Genomic DNA, 22,949 nt, shown 5'->3' on the forward strand with positions numbered 1-22,949 from the left:
CCGAACAAATGGAGGCACAGCTAGGAAGCAGGTGAACAGGTGGATGAAACGGGAGGCTCAGAGGCGACTAACCGGTTTGTTTCGTACAGGTGTACTTCATCCGGCCTACGGAGGCCGGATGAAGTACACCTGTACGAAACAAACCGGTTAGTCGCCTCTGAGCCTCCCGTTTCATCCACCTGTCCACCTGCTTCCTCGCTGTGCCTCCATTTGTTCGGTCATCTTGGCGGTGAGTTGCTGGATCTTTTTTCTTGATTATTGCATATGTGTTCCTATTCCTTGGATCCTGGCACCACCACTAGACTACAATTTATTACATTGGTTGGACTGCTTTGTTTTACCTTTGACACGTGGACTCCTATTGTTGTTTGTACACGCTACTTCCACTCGTATTTTGTACACACGTGTTTTTTGATATGTGCCTCCCTTTACTACTTCTTCATTTATTATATAATTTACAAATCTGTTTAACTTTCCGGAGCCAGTTGATATATATAAAAAAAAGTTTTTGCCTGGAATACCCCTTTAAATATCCAAAATGCCACATTTTGACACCATACACCTTAGACAGCTGTCCCAATCCGCCACTGGCTGACTTTTGTATAAGGTGTATGGATGTCTTTAGACTGCATTAGTTTGCTTTAAACCATTCTTCAATCTTTATTTTCCCTGTACAAAATGTGATAATCCAAATGTATGCAGAATGATCAAGCTCACCCCAAACTGCAAATTGACTCCAGTCCCAACAACGAATCCTATGTGTGATCACCACATCGCAGATTGTTGCTTAAACCATAAGTTAAGGATTTTTAGGTGACAGAAATGTGTAGGTCCACCAACAGCTGCATGCAGGGGTTTGTTTTACATGTGTTTTATTAATTCTTTTTCTTGGATTACAGACAAGTGATAATACAGTATATTTTACCACTAATCTGGTAGTTTGGTCTGACTAATCTGAATCAGAATAACATTTATATATAAATTCCAGAACACCACATTGTATATGTTATCTACCAAAATAGATCTTTATTTCCTACATTATTACTTTCAGAAAATATCCCCTCCTCTGTGAGATATGTATAATATGAATGGCATCAGCTTCAGATGGATCCCAAATTACAGAGTTAATATATACAGGATCAGAGGCTCAACCGCTGGTATTTATCATTGATGGGGTTTACACCGCCATGAACCATATAAAAATTCTTGAGGGGTTACCTTAGCCTAATGGTGTTCTTCCCTTTCACTCACCATCTCCCCCTTATTGCAAACATCTGCTGGGAAATAAATTAGGTTTTATATTTGCAAATGACATATTTGGCTTGGAGAACTCTTTGCTCATTTCATTTAACAAATACTTATGTTTAATCAAGTTTTTTAATTCCAAAAACATTACAGCCGCTCATGCTAAAGAACTGATTCATTTAAAAAGTTATGGAGTTAATGGAGTCGAATAATGTGGCTGAATTGCCGTATGACCTTATAGTAAATGAGCTACTCCCGTTCCATTTGGATATACGACACAGTATTTCTTGATTTAACTTTGGCACTGTCACGATGCCGGCTGGCAGGTAGTGGATCCTCTGTGCCAGAGAGGGATTGGCGTGGACCGTGCTAGAGGATCGGTTCTAAGTCACTACTGGTTTTCACCAGAGCCCGCCGCAAAGCGGGATGGTCTTGCTGCGGCGGTAGTGACCAGGTCGTATCCCCTAGCAACGGCTCAACCTCTCTGGCTGCTGAAGATAGGCGCGGTACAAGGGAGTAGACAGAAGCAAGGTCGGACGTAGCAGAAGGTCGGGGCAGGCAGCAAGGATCGTAGTCAGGGGCAACGGCAGAAGGTCTGGAATCACAGGCAAGGAACACACAAGGAACGCTTTCACTGGCACTAGGGCAACAAGATCCGGCGAGGGAGTGAAGGGGAAGTGAGGTGATATAGGGAAGTGCACAGGTGTAAACACTAATTGGAACCACTGCACCAATCAGCGGTGCAGTGGCCCTTTAAATCGCAAAGACCCGGCGCGCGCGCGCCCTAGGGAGCGGGGCCGCGCGCGCCGGGACAGAACTGACGGGGAGCGAGTAAGGTACGGGAGCCGGGGTGCGCATCGCGAGCGGGCGCTACCCGCATCGCGAATCGCATCCCGGCCGGAGGTGGTAACGCAGCGCCCCGGGTCCGTGGAACCGACCGGGGCGCTGCAGTGAGGGAAGTGTAGCGAGCGCTCCGGGGAGGAGCGGGGACCCGGAGCGCTCGGCGTAACAGTACCCCCCCCCTTGGGTCTCCCCCTCTTCTTGGGGCCTGAGAACCTGAGGATCAGACTTTTGTCCAGGATATTGTCCTCAGGTTCCCAGGACCTCTCTTCTGGACCACAACCCTCCCAATCCACTAAAAAAAAAGTTCTTCCCCTGACCTTTTTAGAGGCCAAAATCTCTTTGACAGAGAAGATGTCCGAGGAGCCGGAAACAGGAGTGGGAGGAACAGATTTAGGAGAAAAACGGTTGAGGATGAGAGGTTTAAGAAGAGAGACGTGAAAGGCATTAGGGATACGAAGAGAAGGAGGAAGAAGAAGTTTGTAAGAGACAGGATTAATTTGACACAAAACTTTAAAAGGACCAAGATAGCGTGGTCCCAACTTATAGCTCGGGACACGGAAACGGACATATTTAGCGGAGAGCCATACCTTGTCTCCAGGGGAAAAAATGGGAGGAGCTCTTCTTTTCTTATCTGCGAATCTCTTCATGCGAGAAGAAGCCTGTAAGAGAGAATTTTGGGTCTCTTTCCATATGGTGGAAAGATCACGAGAAATTTCATCCACAGCGGGCAGACCAGAGGGCAAGGGGGTAGGGAGGGGGGGAAGAGGGTGACGGCCGTACACCACGAAAAACGGAGATTTGGAGGAAGATTCAGAGATTCTGAAATTATACGAGAATTCGGCCCAAGGTAGAAGATCTGCCCAGTCATCCTGGCGGGAGGAAACAAAATGTCGTAAATAGTCACCCAAGATCTGGTTAATTCTCTCTACTTGTCCATTGGATTGAGGATGGTATGCAGAAGAAAAATTTAATTTAATCTTGAGTTGTTTACAGAGAGCCCTCCAGAATTTAGACACAAATTGGACGCCTCTATCCGAGACGATCTGTGTAGGCAACCCGTGAAGACGAAAAATGTGTACAAAAAATTGTTTAGCCAACTGAGGCGCTGAAGGAAGACCAGGAAGAGGGATGAAATGTGCCATTTTGGAGAATCGATCAACGACCACCCAAATAACAGTGTTGCCATGGGATGGGGGTAAGTCAGTAATAAAATCCATACCAATCAGAGACCAAGGTTGTTCGGGGACAGGTAGAGGATGAAGAAAACCAGCGGGCTTCTGGCGAGGAGTCTTATCCCGGGCACAGATAGTGCAGGCTCGCACAAAGTCCACCACATCAGTCTCTAGAGTCGGCCACCAATAGAAGCGAGAGATGAGTTGCACAGATTTCTTGATGCCCGCATGACCTGCGAGATGGGAGGAGTGACCCCATTTGAGGATCCCAAGGCGTTGGCGTGGAGAAACAAAGGTCTTTCCTGGAGGAGTTTGCCTGATGGAGGCTGGAGAAGTGGAAATCAGGCAGTCAGGAGGAATGATGTGTTGAGGAGAGAGTTCAATTTCAGAGGCATCTGAGGAACGAGAGAGAGCATCGGCCCTAATGTTTTTATCAGCAGGCCGAAAGTGAATTTCAAAATTAAATCGGGCAAAGAACAGAGACCACCTGGCCTGACGAGGATTCAGCCGTTGGGCAGACTGGAGGTAGGAGAGGTTCTTGTGATCGGTGTAAATGATAACTGGAAATCTTGATCCCTCCAGCAGATGCCTCCATTCCTCAAGTGCTAATTTAATGGCTAGAAGCTCTCGATCCCCGATGGAGTAGTTCCTCTCCGCCGGAGAGAAGGTCCTGGAAAAAAAACCACAAGTAACAGCATGCCCGGAAGAGTTTTTTTGTAGAAGGACAGCTCCAGCTCCCACTGAGGAGGCATCAACCTCCAATAGGAAGGGTTTAGATGGGTCAGGTCTGGAGAGCACGGGAGCCGAAGAAAAGGCAGACTTGAGTCGTTTAAAGGCGTCTTCCGCTTGAGGAGGCCAAGACTTGGGATCGGCATTTTTTTTTGTTAAAGCCACAATAGGAGCCACAATGGTAGAAAAATGTGGAATAAATTGCCTGTAATAATTGGCGAACCCCAAAAAACGTTGGATGGCACGGAGTCCGGAGGGGCGTGGCCAATCTAAGACGGCAGAGAGTTTATCTGGGTCCATTTGTAGTCCCTGGCCAGAGACCAAGTATCCTAGAAAAGGAAGAGATTGGCATTCAAACAGACATTTCTCTATTTTGGCATAGAGTTGATTATCACGAAGTCTCTGAAGAACCATACGGACATGCTGGCGGTGTTCTTCAAGATTGGCAGAAAAAATCAGGATATCGTCCAGATATACAACAACACAGGAGTATAGTAGATCACGAAAAATTTCATTAACAAAGTCTTGGAAGACGGCAGGGGCGTTGCATAGACCAAAGGGCATGACCAGATACTCAAAGTGTCCATCTCTGGTGTTAAATGCCGTTTTCCATTCATCCCCCTCTCTGATGCGGATGAGATTATAAGCACCTCTTAAGTCCAGTTTGGTAAAAATATGGGCACCTTGGAGACGATCAAAGAGTTCAGAGATGAGGGGTAGGGGGTAGCGGTTCTTAACCGTGATTTTATTAAGACCGCGGTAGTCAATGCAAGGACGTAGAGAGCCATCTTTTTTGGACACAAAGAAAAATCCGGCTCCGGCAGGAGAGGAGGATTTACGGATAAAGCCCTTTTTTAAATTTTCTTGGACGTATTCAGACATGGCAAGAGTCTCTGGGACGGACAGAGGATAGATTCTGCCCCGGGGTGGAGTAGTGCCCGGGAGGAGGTCAATGGGACAATCATAAGGCCTGTGAGGAGGTAGAGTCTCAGCTTGTTTTTTGCAAAAAACGTCCGCAAAGTCCATATAGGCCTTAGGGAGACCGGTTACATGAGGAAGCACAGGGACACGGCAAGGTTTACTGGGAACCGGTTTTAAGCAGTCCTTGGAACAAGAGGGCCCCCAACTCTTGATCTCCCCAGTGGACCAATCCAGGATTGGGGAATGGAGTTGAAGCCAGGGAAGTCCAAGAAGGATTTCAGAAGTGCAATTGGGGAGGACCAACAGTTCAATCCTCTCGTGATGAGATCCGATGCACATTAGAAGGGGCTCCGTGCGGAAACGTATAGTACAGTCCAATCTTTCATTGTTTACACAATTGATGTAGAGGGGTCTGGCGAGACTGGTCACCGGGATGTTGAACCTGTTGACGAGAGAGGCTAAGATGAAATTTCCTGCAGATCCAGAGTCCAAGAAGGCCATAGTAGAGAAGGAGAAGGTAGAGGCAGATATCCGCACAGGCACAGTAAGACGTGGAGAAGCAGAGTAGACATCAAGGACTGTCTCACCATTGTGCGGAGTCAGCGGACGTCTTTCCAGGCGGGGAGGACGGATAGGACAATCCTTCAGGAAGTGTTCGGTACTAGCACAGTACAGGCAGAGATTCTCCATGCGGCGTCGTGTCCTCTCTTGGGGTGTCAGGCGAGACCGGTCGACCTGCATAGCCTCCACGGCGGGAGGCACAGGAACAGATTGCAGGGGACCAGAGGAGAGAGGAGCCGGGGAGAAGAAACGCCTCGTGCGAACAGAGTCCATATCCTGGCGGAGCTCCTGACGCCGTTCGGAAAAACGCATGTCAATGCGAGTGGCAAGATGGATGAGTTCATGTAGGTTAGCAGGGATTTCTCGTGCGGCCAGAACATCTTTAATGTTGCTGGATAGGCCTTTTTTAAAGGTCGCGCAGAGTGCCTCATTATTCCAGGATAATTCTGAAGCAAGGGTACGGAACTGTACGGCATACTCGCCAACGGAAGAATTACCCTGGACCAGGTTCAACAGGGCAGTCTCAGCAGAAGAGGCTCGGGCAGGTTCCTCAAAGACACTTCGAATTTCCGAGAGGAAGGAGTGTACAGAGGCAGTGACGGGGTCATTGCGGTCCCAGAGCGGTGTGGCCCAAGCCAGGGCTTTTCCAGACAGCAGGCTGACTACGAAAGCCACCTTAGACCTTTCAGTGGGGAACTGGTCCGACATCATCTCCAAGTGTAATGAACATTGGGAAAGAAAGCCACGGCAAAACTTAGAGTCCCCATCAAATTTATCCGGCAAGGATAGTCGTATTCCAGAAGCGGCCACTCGCTGCGGAGGAGGTACAGGAGCTGGCGGAGGAGATGATTGCTGGAGCTGTGGTAGTAACTGTTGTAGCATAACAGTCAGTTGAGACAGCTGTTGGCCTTGTTGCGCAATCTGTTGTGACTGCTGGGCGACCACCGTGGTGAGGTCAGCGACAACTGGCAGAGGAACTTCAGCGGGATCCATGGCCGGATCTACTGTCACGATGCCGGCTGGCAGGTAGTGGATCCTCTGTGCCAGAGAGGGATTGGCGTGGACCGTGCTAGAGGATCGGTTCTAAGTCACTACTGGTTTTCACCAGAGCCCGCCGCAAAGCGGGATGGTCTTGCTGCGGCGGTAGTGACCAGGTCGTATCCCCTAGCAACGGCTCAACCTCTCTGGCTGCTGAAGATAGGCGCGGTACAAGGGAGTAGACAGAAGCAAGGTCGGACGTAGCAGAAGGTCGGGGCAGGCAGCAAGGATCGTAGTCAGGGGCAACGGCAGAAGGTCTGGAATCACAGGCAAGGAACACACAAGGAACGCTTTCACTGGCACTAGGGCAACAAGATCCGGCGAGGGAGTGAAGGGGAAGTGAGGTGATATAGGGAAGTGCACAGGTGTAAACACTAATTGGAACCACTGCACCAATCAGCGGTGCAGTGGCCCTTTAAATCGCAAAGACCCGGCGCGCGCGCGCCCTAGGGAGCGGGGCCGCGCGCGCCGGGACAGAACTGACGGGGAGCGAGTAAGGTACGGGAGCCGGGGTGCGCATCGCGAGCGGGCGCTACCCGCATCGCGAATCGCATCCCGGCCGGAGGTGGTAACGCAGCGCCCCGGGTCCGTGGAACCGACCGGGGCGCTGCAGTGAGGGAAGTGTAGCGAGCGCTCCGGGGAGGAGCGGGGACCCGGAGCGCTCGGCGTAACAGGCACAGTCCTTCCGATTTCATAAACCTATACCAGATGAATCATTTCATATTTCCTTAATCTGCTCCCAACTCCCCCTAAATACTACTTAACATCAGCCCATTCAGGAATCATTGCTAATGCTAACCTTACTTTTTTAAATATTTTACATTTTTTTTGATAATTATTATGTGTATTTAATGCCATAGCAATGTATGTATGACTGATAATTAACTTGTATTTATTTTATCCAAATGCCATTCATAAACAAATAAGACATGGGCTGCTTGTTGTTAAAGGCAAACTCGGGCACTTAATGTCTTATCTTCTATCCTCATGATAGAGTGTCTAATCACGGGGGTCTGAACAATGGGACTGGCTCCCCCCCCCCCCCCCCCCCCCCCGCGATCCTCCAGCTTTCCGGTGACTACCGCACGGGGTACAGCACTCGGGTATCTCCAGTTCTCCCATAGAGATGCATGAAGAGGGCGCGTCAACCGTCGGTCTGTGTGGTGCTCCCTCGGGGCATGAAGAGAGCTAGGGGGCACACAGGGGATCGTGGGGGGGGGGGTCCGACCACTGGGACCCCCCACAATCTCTTGCCCGGTGCCCCTGTCTCTCCTCACGCATGGAGTGACCACTGCACAAAAAACTTATCCAATAATATATCCCGGGATATAGGGGATGGTAAGTTTAAAACCGGAGTTAATCTTTACGCTTTTATTTTTGCTTTCACTTTGATCAAGATCACAGTGCACTTTATTACAGGTAAAGTAGGTTTGTGTCTGTATGCAGCCCTGGGAGAAATATGCAGAACTGGGTTCATATATAAATGGACATATATGCTTTTGTTTTTGTATATATATACATATATATATATATATTTTTTTTTTTGTTTAGGTACCAAGACCAGAGCAAGACAAGAAATTTTAGGCCATAAATATCTTGAAGTTTGGCCTACTTGATGCGCATAGTCTTAAATTTATTATGAAATATATCACCCAAAACATATGCCAAAAGGACACTGTTTCTGCATACTGTGGCTTCATTACAGATATGTATATATAAATATATATATATATATATATATATATATATATATATATATATATATATATACGTATATAGACATAAAGTCCCCAAATAAAACCCCAGCCATCAGCTCAAAATGAGTTCAACTTTTGATCCCCAGAAGGAAGTTCTGAGAAGGCCAGGTGACGTTGTGGCCCAAGGACCATTGGCCCTTTTTCATGTTGCTTCTTTTGCCCATAGGGTAAATCATCTCAAGCTCCAACCAACTTGTGCTGAACACGTTGTTGCTATAAGGTACAGAACGAACATATTTCTTGTGAATGCCTTCGCTGCTGCATTAATATAGAAGTATTCACGTTGTTTAACTAGCAGTAGCCTACAAAATTCTTTTCCAGATGTGAATTCATAATTCTCAAAAGAGCATAAAAGTTATCGTAAGATTTATGGCGGATAATTTATTAATCAAGTTTTTCTGTACAGTGATTCAGAGATCTGCTTAGGAAGATGAAAGTAGTTTAAAAGAATTAATATTAACCAAATGTGGATAGCATTATAATATCGGGTTACTCCTTGTGTCCAAATTATTTTAATGACTGTTTGTTTTATAGGCAGTAGTAGGCAGTAGCCGACCGTAGTAATGACATATCCCGCAGAATCAGTACAGACAGCCCCAAACTTTAAGAAAATGCCCCTTTCTGCAACTGTAATTTCCCTTAATGCTGTTTTGTTACAGTCATTTTGTGCAGAATTAAATGTTACTATAAGGTCTTTATGGCATTTTATTTCGATTTAATAGGAGCATAATGAAGGTTAGTGAATGGATATAGACCTCATACATCAAACTGTTCACTTGGCCTATTTAGAATTTCATTTTCTTTTATATACTTTATAAGTTGAATAAACTTGATTATTTATACATAGTTTTGCAGGATTTTCTTTTCCATATTTTAATTTTTTTTGACCAACAAATTTTTTTCCCAGGAATTGTGAATTGCAAAAAAAAAATCTGCCCCAATTTCTTTGTATTAAATCATAAATTATTTTATCCTTTTTAAAGCAGATGTTACTTTTGTAGAATTGTTTAGAGCAATGTCTACTTAAATTATCAGTGTTACAGTAACCTTAAGGGATGTTCTGCAGAGTGAACCAAGTGATCTGATGCCCCAATGGGATACCCCTAACTTTATCCTTATGTACTGTAGGAGGGGGGAGGAGCTGTTCAGTCTTAGTCTAGTGTGAGCTGAGGTGCAGTGTGGAGAGAAGAAACCTAAAATCTACAGCCATGCAATTCTCAGGAACCCTATCACACAGGTGAAGGTCAAGCCTGGCGGTAAGCTAAACACTTCAGGGAAATATTCGTCAGTCAGTCAGTCTAAAAGTCAGCGTCGGTTGCCATCAGTCACAGATCACAATTCAGCTAAGTGAATGCAACTACCCGGTCCCGGCAAGACAAATGGCTTCCCAGGGTTACTCGGCCCCTCCCCTGCTTTTATCTGTACTGTGGAGGAATTACCATCTATTGTGGTACCCAGGAGGGTAATGGTGTCTGGGGTGTTGTGGTGATAGAATAGGGTATATTGGTATTAACCCTTAATTGTGACGCCAGGGTGAGGTTTCCTTAATGTAATTGTCCTACCGCCAACCGTCTCACAAGCGGTAGGGAGAAATAACAGAATGTCCACAGCAGATTTTATGAAGCAAACTTGAAGTAACTTTACTGTATATTTTATGCAACGGCATGGAACATAACAGTCTTTGCAAGAGTGAACCATGGTACAGGTTCCTCACAGGTCTGCTGGGACTCTGGGATCAATGAGCTTTGGTGCTAGCCACTGTGCTACTATTTTGGAAGATTTGGATTTCTAGTATTCACACAGGATTTGTAGGTTAAGCTTGAGTAACTCACGGTTTTGTGGCTGCTAGATATCAGGCTTCAGGCCTAGCTTGAATTGATGCTGATGATGTGAGATTAGTGCTGCTTGATAGTCCAGAACTAAGAGAGTGCAAAGAGAGAGAATTTAGTGGCTGCAGCCCCTTATATATTAAAGGGGTTGTGCGCTGCCCTGCAGTTCGGAGCTCCGCTCACAGCGTCTGGAAGTTCATTACTCCGAACGCTGTATGCGGGCTTCCATGTTTGCGGCCGCCGGGCGCGACGTCACGCCCACCCCCTCTACCAAAGTCTATTGGAAGGGGGCATGACAGCGGTCGCGCCCCCTTCCCATAGACTTTCGTTGAGGGGGCGGGCAAGACGTCACGAGGGGGCAGGCGAGACGTCACGAAGGGGCCGGGCGTGACGTTACGCCCGGCGGCCACGAACACAGAAGCCCACACACAGCGTTCGGAGTAATGAACTTCCGGACACTGTGAGCGGAAGCTCCGAACTGCAGGGCAGCGCACAACCCCTTTAAGGGGGTGGAACAAAGCTCATTGGTCAGCGGACCTTTAAATCCTGACCAAGTGAACTCTGGGTATCACATGACCCAAAGGTCCTTAAACCATAATACTATTTAATTAAAGGCATGTGACCTCTAAGGTCCTATACAGAGGTATTCCTACATATTAAATACATATATATATACTTATACATTAAATACCATTTATATGAGGCGACTAGGGGTTAGTCCTACAGGAGAGCCCCATTGACATGGAGGGACTCTGGCTGAGGGGACTTTAGACAAAGGGACAGGACCAGTTCCTGTACCGGGACACCACACTATCCTGCCTCAGTAAAGACAGTTTTCCATAACCCTACATCTGTGATCATTATTGTCCCAAGCGCTTGACCCAGGAGAATTGTCTAAATCTTGGAATGTGGTGGTTAACATTACCCTGGCATCAAAACCTGTGCATTGCCTCTTTCACTCCCCACTGACACCACAGTTTTCCTGAAAGTTTAAGAATGCATCGAATACATCTATTTTTTATGCCTCTATCACCTATATTCATTATTTAAAAAAAACTCTTTTCATTAGCTCACAGTGTTAGAAATCCTCTCAGGGGAAGGGGGCATGTCCCTCCCTTGTGGTGGTGGGAGGTGATATGTCTGTCTGCTCATGTATCCTGAGGAAGTATTACTTTATGAACAGATATACTGTGATAGATATTTAACCCCACAGTGGGTAATAGTCCAGTAATTTCCTCCCAGCAATAGAATAAATTATGAAGGGATTTCCTTTATGAAGTATTACTTTACTGAGAGAGTAGTGGATGCATGGAATAGCCTTCCAGCAGAAGTGGTCGCTGCAAATACATCGAAGGAGTTTAAACATGCATGGGATAAGCACAAGGCTATCCTTCATATAAAATAGGGCCAGGGACTGTTGATAGGATTCAGATTATTGAACAACAAAAAACGTGGTCTCAAATGGCTAGAGGTGCTCAACCCCAAATGCGGTTGTGCATTTATACTGGGGGAGCAGATCCTGCCCTTGTAGTCCGTTGCTAGGGGCGATCCCCAGCATAAAAATGCATACAATGGAGGATGCCTGCAGTGGACTACAAGTGCCACAATAGAATCCTACACCAGATAGACGGTGTGGATGTGTAACAATTAGAACAATACAATACAGGAATTTAGGTGCACTACTGTGGTACATGTATACAATGACATTGGCTATCCTTCAACACTGATGTTAAAATAGAGACATTCCCAAGTATATCCTTATATGAAGGACATACCAGAGCTCGCACACCAACGCCAAGGTTTCTCAAATGGCCAGGGACCTAGCGCTAAACCTACCTGTGCGTGATAAGCAAATCAGAGGCCAGTGGTGTAGGATTTTATTGTGGCACTTGTAGTCCGCTACAGGCATCCTCCATTGTATGCATTTTTATGCTGAGGATCGCACCTAGCAACGGACTACAAGGGCAGGATCTGCTCCCCCAGTATAAATGCACAACCGCATTTGGGGTTGAGCACCTCCAGCCATTTGAGACCACGTTTTTTGTTGTTGTTTAAATTTTATACTTGGAGGTGTGTAAACTCCATATGTAATGCACCTTGAACATTTTCCAGGCAGCATCAGGGTAGCACCTGTGAGGCCATGCACCTATATTAGCCTACTTAGGTGGGGCTTGCAGTTTGCCTCCCTCCTCCCATTTTATGTGTGCTTAGTCACGCTGGAGGGTACCTGGGAGGACTCTGTGAGTCGACCTAATGCTGCCATAATTGCCCACTGGCCCCTGATTTGCTTATCACGCACAGGTAAGTTTAGCGCTAGGTCCCGTGCCATTTGAGAAACCTTAGCGTTGGTGTGCGGGCTCTGGTATGTCCTTCATCTAAGGATATACTGGCGAATGTCTCAATTTTAACATCAGTGTTAAGGGATAGCCAATGTCACTGTATACATCTACCACAGTAGTGCACCTAAATTGCTGTATTGCATGATTGAGATTATTGGGCAGACTAGATGGGCCAAATGGTTCTTATTTGCCGTCACATTCTATGTTTCTATGAATAGGAATAAGGCTATCCTTCATGTAAAATAGGGCCAGGAACTTGTATTTGTAATATTGGGCAGTCTAGATGGGCCAAATGTTTTTTTTCTGCCAACACATTCTATGTCTCTAGGTTTGTATGTTGTCCTCCTAACCTGTCCTCATATCTCAACCTCATATCCTGTCCTCATATGTCACTCTCATATACTGTATGATGCTCATATTTCGACCTCACATCCCAACCTCTTCATATCTTGTTCATTTTATTGCGACCTCATATCCTGTCCTTATATCGTGACCTCACATCCCATCCTCATATCCCAACCTCATATCCCATCCTCATATCCTGACCTCAGATCTCTTTCTTATATCCCATCCTTATATCCAAACCTCATATTCTGACCTCATATCCAGACCTCATATCCCATCCTTATATATCCCATTCTCATATATCCTCACCTCATATCTCGTTCTTATATATCCCATATTCATACCTCATAGCCTATCCTCATATCATCTCCTGATATCTCGTCCCCTGCACTAACTATTCTGTTTACCTGCCTGCTCGACAGTAGACAGGATGTTTACCAAAGTAACATGTTTACCAAATTTCACTGAAATATCTCCAGCCATTTGGAAGTGCAAGCCCTCATGTGGCTCAGTAGATGGAAAAATAAAAGAAGTTAAGGAGGAATAATGAAAATGCTAAAATTTAAAATCTTGGGTTGAGAGCAGTTAAGAGTAGTTAAAATACATAGAAATGAACTGGAAATTCAAAATTAAACAAAAATTGTATTACATAGCTCAGATACAATTATGAAAATATTGGGTATCATATATTACAAATTCTGTCAGGTTTAATGGGAAGAACGGTGCTGCATGCAGCGCTATTTTTCCCTACAGTATTACAGACAATGGAACCTGTAGGCCATTGACTGCAGATGTCAGGCTTTATATTCAATTAAAGCGTTCCGTCAGATCCCACACAAAAAAACGAATGAATATGTTACTCAATACCTAATCCTGACCATGTACATCTATTTTTTTTATGCTTATATCACCTATATTTATTATTTAAAAAAAAAAAACTATTTTAATTAGCTCACAGTGTTAGAAATCCTCTCAGGGGAAGGGGGTGTGTCCCTCCCTTGTGGTGGTGGGAGGTGATTGGTCTGTCTGCTCATGCATCCTGAGTCATCTCTTGTCCATGACATATGGACAAGCCTGATGCTGCTGCAGGACTGGTTAGTGTCTCAGTAGGTATGGGGACCCCCTAGTGGGGGGGATTTTAGGGGCGGTTTTCTTTATTAAATATTGTGAATTTTTAAATTTCATCAGTAACCACATATAAAAAGTTGAATCTGACAGTGCCCATTTAAGAGTAGAGGCAGCAATGTAGTCGTGGACCAGAACCAGGTACTTTATGAAACCAGGAACCAGGTGGCTTAGTGACAAATTCACAAGATCAGGAGTCAGACAGAATAAGGTCAGAAGCTACACTGTAAATTGACACTAAAACAGTGAAAGAGAGACCTGGCTGGGTTTAAATAGCAGATCACAATGTGCATATCAGAAACATTCATGAGTTAAAATAAGCTCAGAATCAATAAGGAGCCAAGCTTTCTTTAGCTTACCAAAAGGGTATTGTCATGCAGTAGGGAGAAAGCAATGTATAACCCCTTCAGGACCAAGCCCATTTTGGCCTTAAAGGGGTTATCCAGGAAAAAACTTTTTTATATACATCAACTGGCTCCAGAAAGTTAAACAGATTTGTAAATTACTTCTATTAAAAAATCTTAATCCTTTCAGTACTTAGGAGCTTCTGAAGTTAAGGTTTTTCTTTTCTGTCTGTGTGCTCTCTGATGACACGTGTCTCGGGAACCGCCCATTTTAGAAACAAATCCCCATAGCAAACCTCTTCTAAACTGGGCGGTTCCCGAGACATGTGTCATCAGAGCGCACTTAGACAGAAAAGAACAACCTTAAAGGAGTACTATGATACAGAAAAAAATGTCACCATCGCATAGGTTCTTTAAATACCTCTCAATAGAGTTGCTGATCTCCTGAATCGGTCCGGCAGTTCTCCCGCTGCAGCCCGCGGTAATTTGGCTTACTTCCGGGTACTGTACGTCTGAATCTGACGTCAGCAATCACGTTACCCAGAATTCATTGCGCCTATCCTTTTGCCCACAAGCCCTCCCTCACTCTTTCTCCCCACCCCTAATAATATTCATCACTACGCCCCTCTCTGCCTCCTCCAATAATGTAACAATTGCTGCAGCTGGATCACGCTGGCTACAGCTATGTGAGGCTGGGTTCACACTACGTTTTTCAACTAAGGTTCCCGCATACGTTTTCTATCAAAAACCGTATGGGGGAAAAAACGGATGGAACAGTATGGGAAAAAGTAAACCGTATGGGTTTTTAAACAGTATACTGTTTTTAAAAGTGCATACTGTTCCGTCCGTTTTTGTAGAAAAAAAACCCATACGTTTTTGAAAATTTTGTCCATTTTTAATGGGAGGGGTCTTGGGTGGGGACTTTAGGATTCAAATGCGCATGTGCAAAGTAAAAACGTATACGTTTTTCCCGTATGGAACCGTATACATGTGCGTTTCCCATTGACGTCCATGTTAAAAAAAACGTATCCAGTTACAGTACGGTTTTTAAACCGGAGTCAAAACCGTGGTTGACCACGATTTTGTCTCCGGTTTAAAAACCGTACTGCAACCGCATACTGTTCAGTACCGTACTGAAACCGCATGAATATTCAACTGGGGGAGTGACCGAATCGCATTTGTGGGGCCGGCTAAATGCGGGGAGGAACAAAGGATTGATGACGTTTCGTTTCAAAGATGGCTGCGGACGGCCAGATAGTGCAGAACGAAAGTCATCATTCACTGGGTGAGGCTGCACTTCCGGTTTGGCTAGAAAACATGGATTCATTCATGGAATGCTACTGAGGTAATTGACAAAATTATATAACTTGGGGAATCAGTGATAATGGCAGGTAAAAGTTTTGGTTAAGAGTACTCCTTTAACTTCAGAAGCTCCTAAGTACTGAAAGGATTAAGATTTTTTAATAGAAGTAATTTACAAATATGTTTAACTTTCTGGAGCCAGTTGATATATAAAAAAAAAGTTTTTACCTGGATAACCCCTTTAAGGACCAGAGAGTTTTTTGCACATCTGACCACTGTCACTTTAAACATTAATAACTCTGGAATGCTTTTAGTTATCATTCTGATTCCGAGATAGTTTTTTGTGACATATTCTACTTTAACATAGTGGTACATTTTTGTGGTAACTTGCATCCTTTCTTGGTGAAAAATCCGTAATTTGATAAAAAAATTTGAAAATTTTGCATTTTTCTAACTTTGAAGCTTTCTGCTTGTAAGGAAAATGAATATTACGAATACATTTTTTTTTTTTGGTTCACATATACAATATGTCTACTTTATGTTTGCATCATAAAATTGACAAGTTTTTACTTTTGGAAGACATCAGAGGGCTGCAAAGTTCAGCAGCAATTTTCCAATTTTTCACAAAATTTTCAAACTCAATATTTTTCAGGGACAAGTTCAGGTTTGAAGTGGATTTGAAGGGTCTTCATATTAGAAATACCCATAAATGAGCCCATTATAAAAACTACACCCCCCAAAGTATTCAAAATGACATTCAGTCAGAGTTTTAACCCTTTAGGTGTTTCACAGGAATAACAGCAAAGTGAAGGAGAAAATTCAAAATCTTCCTTTTTTACACTCACATGTTCTTGTAGACCCAATTTTTGAATTTTTGCAAGTGGTAAAAGGAGAAAATTTTTACTTGTATTTGTAGCCCAATTTCTCTCGAGAAAGCACATAAGTCATATGTCTATGTAAAGTGTTCGGCAGGCGCAGTAGAGTGCTCAGAAGGGAAGGAGCGACAAGGGGATTTTGGAGAGTACGTTTTTCTGAAATGGTTTTTGGGGGGCATGTTGCATTTAGGAAGCCCCTATGGTGCCAAAACAGCAAAAAAAAACACATGGCATACCATTTTGGAAACTAGACCTCTCGGGGATGTAACATGGGATAAAGTGAGCCTTTATACCCCACAGGTGTTTCACGACTTTTGCAAATGTAAAAAAATTGTTTTTTCCCAAAAATTTTACATTTTAAAAAGGGTAATAGCAGAAAATACCCCTCAAAATTTGAAGCCCAATTTCTCCCGATTCAGAAAACACCCCATATGGGGGTGAAAAGTGCTCTGCTGGCGCACTACAGGTCTCAGAAGAGGAGTAGTCACATTTGGCTTTTTGGAAGCAAATTTTGCTCTGGGGGCATGCAGCATTTAGGAAGCCCCTATGGTGCCAGGACAGCAAAAAAAAATTGTGATACCCCATATGTGACCCTAAACTGTTGCCTTGAAATACGACAGGGCTCCAAAGTGAGAGCGCCATGCGCATTTGAGGCCTAACTTAGGGACTTGCATAGGGGTGGACATAGGGGAATTCTACGCCAGTGATTCCCAAACAGGGTGCCTCCAGCTGTTTCAAAACTCCAAGCATACCTGGACAGTCAACGGCTGTCTGACAATACTGTTGTTGTTTTGCAACAGCTGCAGGCTCCGTTTTGGAAACAGTGGCGTACCAGACGCTTTCATTTTTATTGGGGAGGGGAGGGGGGCTGTGTATATGTAGTGTTTTTTACTTTTTATTTTATTTTGTGTTAGTGTAGTGTAGTGTTTTTAGGGTGCAGTCGCACGGGCGGGGGTTCACAGTAGTTTCTCGCTGGCAGTTTGAGCTGCAGCAGAAAATTTGCCGCAGCTCAAACTTGCAGCCAGATACTTACTGTAAACCTCCGCCCATGTGAGTGGGGGGACATCCAGCTGTTGCAAAACTACAACTCCCAGCATGCGCTGACAGACTGTACATGCTGAGAGTTATAGTTATGCAACAGCTGTAGGCACACTGGTTATGTTTCACTGAGTTTGTGTCCTAACTCGGTGTTTCACAATCAGTGTACCTCCAGCTGTTGCAAAACTACAACTCCCAGCATGTACGGTGCAAGGTGTACGTGACATGGTGTACATGGTGTAGTTGTAGTTGTAGTTTGCAACAGCTGGAGGCACATCGGTCGTGAAACACTGAGTTAGGTAAAAAAAAAAAACTCTGAGTTTCACAACCATTGTGCCTTCAGCTGTTGCAAAACTACAACTCTCAGCAGTCACCGACAGCCAACGGGCATGCTGGGAGTTGTAGTTACGCAACCAGCAGATGCACCACTACAACTCCCAGCATGCACTTTAGCTGTTTGTGCAAGCTGGGAGTTGTAGTTATACAACAGCTGAAGGTACGCTTTTCCATAAAAAAATTGTGCCTCCAGCTGTTGCAAAACCATAAGTCCCAGCATGCCCATAAGGGAATGCTGGGAGTTGTGGTTGTCTGCCTCCTGCTGTCTGCCTCCTGCCTGGAGCGGGTTGCGGGAGTGACACCCACAGCAGGCTCCCTGATTGGTCGGCCGGTAATTCGGCCGACGAATCAGGGCGATCGTGAGGTGGCACCAGTGCCACCTCCCCCCTGCAGGCTATGGCTGTTCGGGGCCATCAGAGACGGCCCCGATCAGCCAGTAATTCCGGGTCACCGGGTCGCTGGAGACCCGATTGACCCGGAATCGCCGCAGATCGCTGGACTGAATTGTCCAGCGATCTGCGGCCATCGCCGACATGGGGGGGGCATAATGACCCCCCTGGGCGATATGCCGGGATGCCTGCTGAACGATTTCAGCAGGCATCCGTCTCCGGTCCCCAACCGGCTAGCGGTGGGGACCGGAATTCCCATGGGCGTATGGATACGCCCTCGGTCCTTAAGGGCTCGGAATGCAGGGCGTATCCATACGCCCTATGTCCTGAAGAAAATAATTTTGGCCAAGTTCTGTGCTGCGTGATGATGGTACTTAGACAACAACCTAGAGAGGCTTGCCTACAATATGGCATACACACTGAGCCAATGATGAAGCTGGGTCAGGGAGTGGTTAATGTGGTGTTGACAGTGCTGTTCATGACATTTTTTACAGGAATTCCTACCATATAGCCCCATGCATAGCACCTTGACGTTTTGTGTAGTGTCACAATATAAAAAATGCTTATTGACCCATAAACTTTGTTGCAGTTAAATGCTCCAAAAGACTAAAATGGGCAGCAACGTTCTAAGAGCTTAGAATTATACAGTACATGTTCTCCAAAATGAGCACACTCTTACAAGACCTCTATGTAAATTGAATTTACATATGATAGCACGGGCAATTATATTAAACGAAAATGATATAAAGTTCCTAAAACTGAGATGTAAGCCATGAAAATGAATTAAATTTATAATCACGTTGGCTAATGTTGGCCGAGCGCCAGCCTTTCTTTTTCTAGAGTCTCATAGGATCCAGATGTCAGTGATGTCATTAAGGTGTAGTTACTGCCAACGCACAGTTTATTTAATCAGGGCAATAATTGCAAGTGAGAGATGAAAGCATAAACATGTATGCCGGGGACCATAGAGAGAATATATATTTTACATCAATTTGGGCCTTTTTTTTAAGTTTGTTTTGCACTGTGGGAAAATATTTGCATGGGCTAATTTTGTCTTGAGCAAACTACTAGAAAAGACGAATAAACAGTATAAATAATGACCCTGCCAGCACAACACTCCATGTACAGCAGGTACCTGCTTCTCATGTTTTGATTTTCTGAAGGATTTTTGGTCGATGCAATCATTTTAAAAGGTCAAGTTTGAAACAGCATTTACATTGTAATAAATAAATAGTCAAATTAATACTACATCAAAATCAAAATGATTACACTGTCTTTATTACGAAATAAATAAATAAAAATGTAAGGTTCTCTTCACACCAGTAAAAGTCCCTCTGTAGAACAGAAAAATTTGGTTAAATAAAAATATAAAAAAAATGAAACATTTTAAAAAGAAAATAAACTGTCCATAAAGGGGTATTCGGGGCAAATTTTTTTTTATCCCCTATCCAAAGGATAGGGCATAAGATGTCTGATCGCGGGAGGCCCGCCACTGGGACCCCCGCGATCTTCCTGCAGCACCTGCACTGCTGCATCTCCAGTTTCAGAAACCTCCTGGTTTCCATGACTGGGGACGTAACTTCATGCCACGCCCCCTCCTCCATTCAAACCTCCTCCACTCCAGAGGTTTCCGAAACTGGAGACGCAGCACCCGCATAGAATGCGGGTGCTACAGGAAGATTGCGGGTGGGGGGGGTCCCAGCGGAGCCCCCCCCCCCCCCCCCCCCCCGCGATCAGACATTTTATCCCCTATCTTTTGGATGGGGGATAAAAAAAATTGCCCGGAATACCCCTTTAAGGGAAACCTGTTATGACTTTAATGCTGTCTGAACCACAAGTCATCAGAGTAATGCTGTCCCATCGGCCTTGATTGATAAATATCTAAAGCAAAACAAGGAGAGATCTATCAGTGTAGGTTGGTAGGCCGGGAGAAATCATTTGGATCAGGCAGCATGTGATGACAGGGTCTCTTTAACCCCTTAAGGACTCAGGGTTTTTCCATTTTTGCACTTTCGTTTTTTCCTCCTTACCTTTTAAAAAACATAACCCTTTCAATTTTCCACCTAAAATCCATATTATGGCTTATTTTTTTGCGTCACCAATTCTACTTTGCAGTGACATTAGTCATTTTACCCAAAAATTCACGGCAAAATGGGAAAAAAAATCATTGTGAGACAAAATCGAAGAAAAAACGCCATTTTGTTAATTTTGGGGGCTTCCGTTTCTACGCAGTGCATATTTCGGTAAAAATGACACCTTATCATTATTCTGTAGGTCCATATGGTTAAAATGCTACCCTACTTATATAGGTTTGATTTTGTCGTACTTCTGGAAAAAATCATAACTACATGCAGGAAAATTTATACGTTTAAAAATGTCATTTTCTGACCCCTATAACTTTTTTTATTTTTTCACATACAGGGCGGTATGAGGACTCATTTTTTGCGCCATGATCTGAAGTTTTTAACAGTATAATTTTTGTTTTGATCGGACTTTTTGATCACTTTTTATTCATTTTTTAATGGTATAAAAAGTGACCAAAATACGTTTTTTTGGACTTTGGAATTTTTTTGCGCCTACGCCATTGACCGTGCAGTTTAATTAATGATATATTTTTATAGTTGGGACATTTACGCACGCGGCGATACCACATATGTTTATTTTTTATTTTTTATTTTATTTACACTGTTTTATTTTTTTATGGGAAAAGGGGGGTGATTCAAACTTTTATTAGGGGTTAAATAAAGGGGTTAAATGACCTTTATTAACACTTTTTTTTACTTTTTTTTTGCAGTGTTATAGGTCCCATAGGGACCTATAACACTGCACACACTGATCTCCTATGCTGATCACTGGCGTGTATTAACACGCCTGTGATCAGTGTTATTGGCGCTTGACTGCTCCTGCCTGGATCTCAGGCATGGAGCAGTCATTCGTCAATCAGACACCGAGGAGGCAGGTAAGGGCCCTCCCAGTGTCCAGTAAGCTGTTCGGGACGCCGCGATTTCACCGCGGCGGTCCCGAACAGCCCGACTGACTAGCCGGGATACTTTCCCTTTCGCTTTAGAAACGGCGGTCAGCTTTGACCGCTGCTTCTAAAGGGTTAATACTGCACATTGCCGCGATCGGCGATGTGTGGTATTAGCCACGGGTCCCGGCCGTTGATGAGCGCCGGGACCGACGTGATGTGATGCGGGGTCGCAGAGCGACCCCGCTTCATATCGCGGGAGCCAGCGCAGGACGTAAATATACGTAAATATCCTGTGTCGTTAAGGGGTTAAAAAAAGGTTTAAAACATAAAAAAAAACACGTACTAGGTTCCTCCAAATACACATGGCCTATATTTCCACTAGTACAACCCCATTTAACTCTATTCTGTAAAGTTTTGTAAAAGTAAATCAAAGGCAGTACATTCATTGCATGTCCTAGCTCTTGTGTTCATGTTATCACTGCTGGTTGGTGTCTGTGACAACAACAACAACAAAGAAAATTGTGATCTTTATAAATAACGTGGGGGCTGATGATGTCAGGGGAAATCCTAAGGTCTAGCAGAGGCCCGCAGATCTGTCTTAAGACAAGCCCATTTGGCAGCAAACCTGAAATTAACCATAAAAGCTGGTTTTAAATTTTCTGTATTTAGGGTAAAGTGAATTTTGAACACAAAGATATTCCAAAGCATAAAAAAAAAAAAAAACCTAGAAGGACAAAAAAATTAATCGATACAGAAAATAAATACCAAGTGAAGTGAAGATGAAATAATGAAAGCAATACAAAAAAGTTGTAAATAATGAAAATAATATTTTTTATATAGCGACAATCTGGCAGTGCATTGCAACAGTTAGTGTGAGTACTGTAAAGGCAATTAAATGATTTCTTCTACAGGTGACCTAGGGCAACTGAATTAACTTTTTTTTTTAAGTGATAAAAAATATATATAATTTGGGTATTGATGTCATCATACTGAACCAAAGAATAAAAATAACATGTCAGCTTTACCACATGGTGAACAGTGTAAAATAAATTGCATTCTTTTTTTTATTTCACCCCACAAAAACAAAACCTTCATATGGCTTTGTAAATGGGAAAATAACAAAAAATGACAGTTTTAAAAGGTGAAAAGGAAAAACGAAAATGCAAAAAAAAAGTTTCCGACGTACTTAATGGGTTAGATGACTCTTCCTGGGATCTAGCATTATGGACCTTGATCAACTAAGTTTCCCTTACTTATAAATAATATGAAATATATAAAATAATATAAAATTGAATTCAACTCGTCAACAGCCAAATCAGCTGATCACCATCAATTCTAAAATTTAGCATTTTTCCAGCCACTTTATCCTTTGAATGTGTTGGTCTGGACATAAAACAGAAAGATACGTTAATATGAATGAAATACAACATTTTTCAGAAATATTGTTTTTGCTTACATCCATGCTGTGTTGTCTTCTCTGAAAACTTCCTACACTTCTACTTAGAATGAAGCTGGGTAACAGCTAATGTTTTTTAATGGCTGAGAGAGTCAATGGCAGGTGACACATGGAGGTCAATGTTTTACTGGTTACATACTGGTGAAGTCATTATGGAAATAATGTTGGATTTGGGCCCAACAGAAAGGGCTCACTTACTTGGATCCCAAACTAAAAAAAAAAAATGTTCCGTAGACTGTGTCTATTGTTCACGTTGTACCAGTATGAATAAAAGTTCCTCCATTACCCAGTCACACTCAAAAAGCCAAGTGCCTCACGTGCTTGGTAAATAGAG

The sequence above is a fragment of the Hyla sarda genome, chromosome 3 (genome assembly GCF_029499605.1).
Source record: "Hyla sarda isolate aHylSar1 chromosome 3, aHylSar1.hap1, whole genome shotgun sequence".
Classification (NCBI taxonomy): Eukaryota; Metazoa; Chordata; class Amphibia; order Anura; family Hylidae; genus Hyla; species Hyla sarda.